We start from the raw sequence: 8,694 nt of genomic DNA on the forward strand, positions 1-8,694 counted from the left end.
AGGAAGCGTGAAGCTGATCCCAACACCGCCTGCTAACAACAAAACAGAAGTATATTCCCTCAGGTCGTGCTCGTGTCCATATGGACCTTCCATATAAACCTTTATAGGAATCGATCTATCGACGTTCGCCTTGGCCTCGAAGCGTTCGTACAGGGACCGAGTCATTCCACCATAAGGCCGAATGATAAATGAAACAGCCTTGTGCGTCGAGCACTCATTCCGCTCTGTCGACGGAATAAGGGGACTGCTTTCCGTATCACGAGCCCTGCTTCCCTGCTTACAAACAGAGAATTTTCCTTCGACGCTATCATAATGATCACTTGCTGCGATTGAAAAGGGATGACTTTGGGCAGTGAAAGGATATGCAACAGGAGCATACAATTACATATAATTTTGCATCGCTTATGCATTGCCACTCAAACCTATAGCACTTACACTCAGCAGATACATTATCTCAATTCATCACATCCAGTCCCAAATACTGAACTGGAGTCTGTCACCTTCTAAAAGACCTTTATCCTGACTTTGACACAAATTGGAGACACCCTATGGTGCAAGCAACTATCCATAGCTCAAAGAAAATGAAAGGTGATTCCACTTCTCAAAAACTACCCCTCCAACTACCTCATTTAATCACCTTCTGTCTTCTCACTAACATCTCAGGATCATATGATGACCTCCTCTTTGCTACTATCCTTTCTTGCTGTTTCTATGAGTGCCACTGGTGATATGCTATCTATGCATTCACATCTTGATTTTGCAATTTTATGACATTGATACTATTGCAGATCTGCTCTATACCAGTAGAGACAATAGGACTATAGTTGAGGCCTCAAGCTGATAGTCAAAGCAGTAGTCAACCAGTAGAGCTAGGACTTAGATGTAATATCACTAGTGAGTCAAGTCTACCAGCCAGCCATACCAGTAACCCAAAGTCAGCTAGGACTGTCAGGATACAGTCACTAGTAGGTGAGGGAGACCACTAGCACATCCAACCAGAGGCAGAAGGAACAGGACTCATGAAACAAAATCACTAGTGCACCAGTCTGGGCATGAAATACCTAAGTTCAAATTGCTAGCAGCATAACAAACTTGAAACAGGACTTAGAACTGAATCAGTAGAGCATTGGGCCAGAGGCTAGATCTGACTAGTGCATCCAGACTATTCCTCTGATTACAATCAACAGCTATTGCAGGTGGGCCTGCCTGGCTAGTCAAATACCCTTGATAGTAATGAGATGCTGCAGAGTCCAAAGGATGGAATGGGGCCACAGCCAGAGCTCCTGGACCTGTTAGTAGGCATGCAACCACCTCTAGAAACATTATTGCATAATTATTCATCATAAAGCATGACTAGTCTGAGGAATCTTACTAATAATACCCCTCTTGTATAACTATTTATGGCTTATAGTACCTTTTGTAGATTGCATTTAGCTAGTAGTGTAAGACAGCATGTGATAGGCAAGCCATTCTCACAATTGAGACCTGCTAATAGTATCTAGTATCCCAATTAAAGGCTTTTGTGCTTCAACCTCAGTAAAGCAATGTTAGTTGCTAAGTCTACCTTAGAATTGAGTGAATTGAAGCCTGATTTGAGAATACTATTGTGTCTAGAACAACCAAGAGTGTCCTTCAAAGTTAGTCAAGCAAGTTACTCACAGTTATAGTATTATTCTTAGGCCAAGAGCACCACTAGTTTGCCTAGAGTGCAATTAGTCAAGTGTTTATCCACTTTTAGGAACTGGTTTCAGCCAAGAGTGCCAATAATCTTCAGAATAGCTCCAGTCAGTGAGTGCAGCAGCTCAAAACCCAAGTCACTTTTATTATAATCATATCTTACCCTGCTAGTATAAGTGATACCTTTGTATAGCTCACTAGTAACAAATAAATATCTTTTAAATACCACTCTCTTAATTATTGAGTCTGCAGAGTACTTCTATTATACTTGAAACATCTGAGTTCAATATATTGGTGATAGATGTAGAATTTAAGAGGTATGTAAAGGCCTGTGAAACCTGTCAGCACACTCAGGCAAAGGCAGCTCCATTACACCCAAACAAGATACCCAGGACACCATGGACACACATATCTATAGATATGATCACTGGTCTTCCAGAGTGCCAAGGCTATGATGCCATCATCATAGTCAACTGCTTCTTGAAGGCAATCATACTGGTTACATGCTCAATAGAGCTATCATCAGAAGGATGGGCAAAAATCCTGCAAGATGAAGTATATGCTAAATATAGTATACCAAAGATGGTAATTTCAGATTGGGAACCACAGTTTGTTTTCAAATTTATGATGGATCTCTATCACCTCTTTTAGATCTAAAGCAATGCCTCAACTGCCTATCACCCACAGATGGATAGACAGATGGAGTGAGTCAACTGAGAGATAGAAAAGTATCTTAGGATATTCATCAATCATCAACAGGATGACTGAGCTAACTGACTCTCTCTCACTATCTTCTAACACAATAACTAGATGCATTCTGTGATTGGAAAAACATCATTCTTTGTCAACTACAGATGACACCCCTCTGTTACTAGCTCCTCATGTCACATTATCTTAACACCCACCTCTGCAAGCTTCATAGATCAAATGACTAAGATCCATGAAAAAATCAAATCTGCCCTAAAAAAGGCTACCACTGCTATGAAATGCCAATACAACAAACACTGATGCTCCACTGTTTTGTACACAGTCAGAGACTGAATGTGATTAGACACAACTAACCTGCACCTTCCATGTCTGAAGAAGAAGCTCACTGATAAGTGCACTGACTCCTTTGTTATTACCACAAAACTTGGGGCCTCCTCCTATTGATTGACCCTCTCTGCAATCTGGAAGATCCACCTCATCTTCAATGAAACACTCCTTCCCCCCTATATACTGCCCACATTCCTGAACCAGGAATAACCCCCACTGCCAGAACCTGATCTCATTGATCATGAAGAATCATATGAAGTCAAAGCCATACTGGACTCCCATCTATGCAGAACTCACAGCTGTCATAGACATGGACCTTCCATAACCATAGAGCATCTTGTCAAGTGAAAGAATTATGGACTAGAGTCTAACAAGTGGGTCAATAAACATTGCATCACTACTGATGATGCTATCACCACCTATCATGACTGATACAATGACTCCTCCTCTTAGTATTAGCCATTGGAATGATGGTCTTAACAGAGGAGTAATGTTATAATTTTTCTGATCTCTTATCTTTTGTTGTATCTAATCTCTTATCCTATCTAATCAGAGCATCTATCTTATCCAGGGCACTTGCTGATTGTGAGACAATTATCATAGTTACATCAGGCTGCTCATACTATTATCTCATATCATACAACAGATGTCTCATCAACAAACAATACCCCATTGTCTCACCCTCAATGATCAGACACAATGGCACTATAGTACAGAAACATATAATAAGTAAGAACTATATTTATCAGTCACAAAAACCTATATAAGTAGTGTAGCTTTTGCTATAGTAAGATCAGCTTTGAGCTAAAGTTTATTCTATACCACTTCCCTCTTAAGCCTGACTTACAACAGCCTTGATAACACACTGCTCAGAATACATCATTTGATTGTATTTGCTATAGTTACTCTATCACATTATAATCCCTCCAATGAACTAAGAAGTGTTGTGTATGTGTTGATATGGTTGTGATCAGTGGATAGCACTCTGCTATATTTGTTTTCACCTTGCATGCATGCAAAACCTCTTCACCACTGTCAAAAGTGGATGCCAGAGCTTGTATCATCAACAAGCCATCTGCTCCAGGTGGATTCTGTTGGATCTGCTCTGAGCTGCTGGATTTCCCTCTGGTGATTATAAAAGAACTTGTAAGAGAAGATGCATCCTTCTTGTATTAGGGAGTTTGCTAGCCTTACACTGAATTGGCAGAATACAACTTTCTACTTCAACATAAAGCAAGGACCACAAACAAGAAGGTGGACTTGCTTAGTTGGCACATAGACTATGACCAAGAGAAGGACAACAATAGGGAGATGGTCATACTCAAGGCTGAGCACTTTAGAGCAATGGTTATGCTGATAGAGAAAGAAGCCCATGAGTGCATCAAGAGCACCACCTGACAAACCAAGTTGTGGGACTAGAAGATGGCTCCATCAATTAATCATGATCAAAGGATGACCAAAGAGGGAGATCTGATCTGTTACAACAACTGAGTCTATATGCTCTGAAACCACACCCTGCAGAAGAGAATCATCACTCAGTTGCATGATCACATCACTGCAGGACACTCAGAAATTGTAAAAGCTATAGAGCTGGTACTGTGAGAATACTGGTGGCTGAAGCTAATGATAGATATAGAGAAGTACATGAAAGCCTGCAAGATCTGTCAGTGCACAAAAGCAAGCATGCAAGCAAAGGCAGCTCTGCTACACCCAAATGAAGTACCAAGCACATCATGGACACACATCTCCATGGACATAGTGACTGGATTGCTGGAATGCCAAGATTATGATGTCATCATTACCATAGTCAATTGATTCTTGAAGGCAATCATTCCAGTCATGTGTTCAACAGAGCTATCATCAGAAGGTTGGACAAAGATTTTATAAGACAAAGTGTATGCCAAGTATAGTATGCCACAAGTAGTAATCTCAGACTGAGGGCTGCAGTTCATCTCCAAGTTTATGATAGACATATATTATCTTCTCTAGATCTGAAGCAATATCTTGTCCACTTACCACCTACAAATAGATGGACAGATGCAGATGAAACAAGTCAATCAGAAGGCTGAGAAATACCTTTATATATTCATCAATCATCAGCAGGATGACTGGACTGATTGGCTTCTGTTTGCAGCCTTTCAGCACAACAATCATATCCACTCAGCCACTGGCAAAACACTATTCTTTATCAATTATAAACAACATCCTCACATCACTATCTCAATATGCTGATCCACCACAACTCCTGCCTCAACAATGTTCATAGATCAAATGGCCAAAATTTATAATGAGATGAAATCTACTCTTGAAAAGATGGCTGCTGTGATGAAGCACCAATACAATAAATCCTGCCACTCCACCATCTAGTATAGTGTCAGTGATCAAGTATGGTTAGACATGATTAATCTACACCTTCTATGTTTAAAGAAAAAACTCACTGATAAGTGCATTGGACTCTTTGTGATCACTAAGAAGGTTGAGGCCTCTGCATACTGCCTCACACTCTCCACTATCTGAAAGGTTCACCTGATCTCCAATGAATCCCTTCTATCTCTATACACACTATCTGCATTTCCAAATCAGAAAGCTCCACTGCTTCCTGAACCAGTTCTGGTCAATAATGAAGAATAGTATGAAATCAAAAAAATCCTTGACAACTGCCTTCACAAAATCTGTGGCCACCAGAGTCTCAGCCTCAACACTGTCATTGAATATCTTGTCAAGTAAAAGAGTTATAGAACTAAGTCAAATCAGTAAGTCAGTGAACACAACATGAATGCTGCTAATACCATTTATGATTATAAACTCTCCTTTAATTGAGTCATTGGGACAATGATTTTAATGAGGAGCTAATATTATGATTTTTCTGCTTATCTTATCTTTGATCTTATACTATCAGTATATCTATCTTATCATAGGTGCTTGTCAATGAGCATGAGACAATTACTCAGCCATAATAGATAGTTCACATTATCATTCTTCCATGTGCAACAGATGCCTCATGAATGCATAATACTCTATTGTTCTGCCCTTGACAATCAGACATAATAGCACTATAACATAGAAACATACAATAAGTAGGAGTTATATTTATTAGACATAAAGCATATATAAGTAGCATAGCTTTTGCTATAGTAGACCAGCTTTGAGCTAAAGTTTATCCATACCACTCTTCTTCTCTCAAGCTTAACTTGCATGGTTTTGATCAAACACTACTCAAATACAATAAAGTGAACTCTAACATGATTGTGCAAGTTTGGCACAGCATTAGTTTATTATATGTTCAAGTCATGTGTCAAGCAGATCTAACAGTTGTTGTGTTGGAACATAGCAAGAGTGAGTCATTCTGTCCAGTCATCCTGTTGTTAGTTTATGAATATCTGTAGGTATTTTTTGATCTCCTGAATGGTCCACTCCATTTGTCTGTCTATCTGAGGGTGATAGGCTATTGAGGCATTGCTGAAAATATGTAGCAGATGGTATAGGTCTATCATAAATTTGAATATGAATTGTGGATCTCAGACTGAGATGATAACTTGGAGTATGCTATGCCTTGCATATACTTCATTATAGAAGATTCTGGCCTATCCTTCTGATAATAATTTGGTGGTACATGTGACTGTGATGATAGCCTTAGAGAAGCAATCTACAATCATGATGATTGCATTGAACCTATTACATCCTGGTAATCCAGTGATCATGTTGACAGAGACATGAATCTATAGTTCAATCCATATCTCATTCAGGTGTAGAAATGCCATCTTAGCTTGCATGCTAGACTTGGTTCATTGGCATGTTTTACATGCTTTGGTATACTTCTCAATGTTTCCAGCCATCTTTGGCTATCAGTATTCTCAGAGCATTAGCTTCTTTATTTTAGCAACCTCTGGATAGTCTGCCATAACATAGTCATGAGACTGAGTGATGATCTCTCTTTACAGTGCATGATCCTGGGGAATGTAGATTTATCTATCATAGTAAATGATGTCTCTTTCCTTAGTCATTCCTTAGTCATGATTGACTGATGGAGCAATTCACTGGTCTCATAGGTCAATGTAGCAGATGGCATTCTTCATGTGTTTATGTGTTTTTCCAATAGTGGGCATGATTATTGCCTGGAAGTGTTCTGGCTTTAAAAGAACTACTCTGTCATTGTTGGCTTACCTCTGGTTGTGGTATGCATGCTGGCTAAGCTGGTCCACCTTCTTGTTCACTGTTTCTACTTTGTGGTGTAGCATAAACTAGTACTTGGTGAGCTTAGTAACCCATTGTGCTTGCCTCTGATTGAGTTTCTGTGGGAGTCAGAAGTATCAAAGGTTCTCATTGTTGATTGAAATTTCAAATATCTGAAGCATGCCCATCAAGTAGTGTCACCACTCAACTAGTGTGAGTATAATAGCAAGTAACTCCTTATCATAGATTTTATAATTCCTTTCAGTCACCATCAGGGCCTTGGAGAGTAAGGTGACAGGATGCCACCTCTCTTTCTGTTCTTAGGATAGGACAGTGCTGATAGCTCCCTCACTTCAGTCTGCCTCAATCCAGAATCAGCCTTTCTCAGATGGATATAGCAAGTACCACATCCTCTGCCAGTCTCCTCTTCAGATTCTCAAATATAGCCTCCTGTGCTGGTCTCTAAATTCATGAGGCATTGCTGGTGAGTTGTGTATGAGTTGGACTATCTTGCTGTAGTCCTTAATAAACCACTAGTAGAAGTTGGTGAAGCTAAGAAATGCCTGTAACTCCTTCTTAGTTGGCTTCAGCCATTTTACTATGCCAGCCACCTTAATGGGATCCATACAAATACTCTCTTTACTGATGATCACTTCCAGATACTTGGTTTTGAGTACCTTGAACTCACATTTCTCTGCCTTGAGAAACAGCTTATGTTTTCTCATGAGATCTAGTACTTGCTGTATGAGGCATTGATGTTTCTTCTTCTTGTGGAACATAATGAGGATGTCATTGAGATAAATGATCACTTTTTTGATAGAGATGAGATCTCTGAATATATTGTTCATCATCTATTGGAAGATGGCCAAGGAGTTGATGAGTCTGAAGAACATCACTGTGGGTTCAAAGAGTCCATAGTTAGTCTGAAAGGCTGCCTTTCACTTGTCCCCTTTCTTAATGTGAATATTGTTATACTCTCACTGTATATCAAGCTTTGAATAGTACTGAGCCCCATGTAGCTTGTCTATGAGTTCAGAGATGAGTGGCAGTAGGTACCAGTTCTTGATCATCATTTCATTCAGCTTTTAATAGTCTTGTACTAGATGCAGTTTGCCATCCTTCTTTTTAATAAAGAAGAAGGAGGATGCCATAGGAGATTTTAAGGGTCAGATATGCCCACTGGATAGGTTCTCCTCAAGAAATTTGTTGAGCTCCTATTGCTTATTTCTCCTAAGGGGATATACTTTATAGTCCAGATTATTGTTTGCATTGGGGATAAGCTCAATGGCATAGTCTCATAGCTTAGAGTCAGGGAGTTCATTGAAACTCTCCTTGTCAAACAGATCTCTGTAGTTCTGAGCCTATTCAGGCATCATTTCCTCAAACATCTTTTTCTGTTTTGTAGAATTGGCCTAGATGGCCAGGTTGTTGGCATGATGTACTGCTCTGATGGAGATGGCCTCTGTCATGTCTACCACCAGGATCATTTCCCCTTCTTCCATTTCTTTGTCCTATGCATCCTCTGTGTCTGCATCTGATAGTGTGAATGGGGTCTTTTAACAGTGGCATTGATGTGCTTGGTAATGGCTAAGTGACTAAGAGAGGCAAGTGAGGAATGAACTCTCAATCACCAACACCTAACCACTCAATACACAATCATCAAATACAGTTGAGGTTAATTGTTTCAAGTATGATAGAAGCACTCTTGCAGTCTTAAGTAAAATCAAAGAAACAGTCAATAAAGACAGTTATTCAACTCTATCTTGCTTTCAAAGATGCAATATTCATGAGAGCAGTTTATAGCAATGT

Source organism: Guyanagaster necrorhizus (genome assembly GCF_019112545.1).
Source record: "Guyanagaster necrorhizus MCA 3950 unplaced genomic scaffold BT62scaffold_8, whole genome shotgun sequence".
NCBI classification, from domain to species: Eukaryota; Fungi; Basidiomycota; class Agaricomycetes; order Agaricales; family Physalacriaceae; genus Guyanagaster; species Guyanagaster necrorhizus.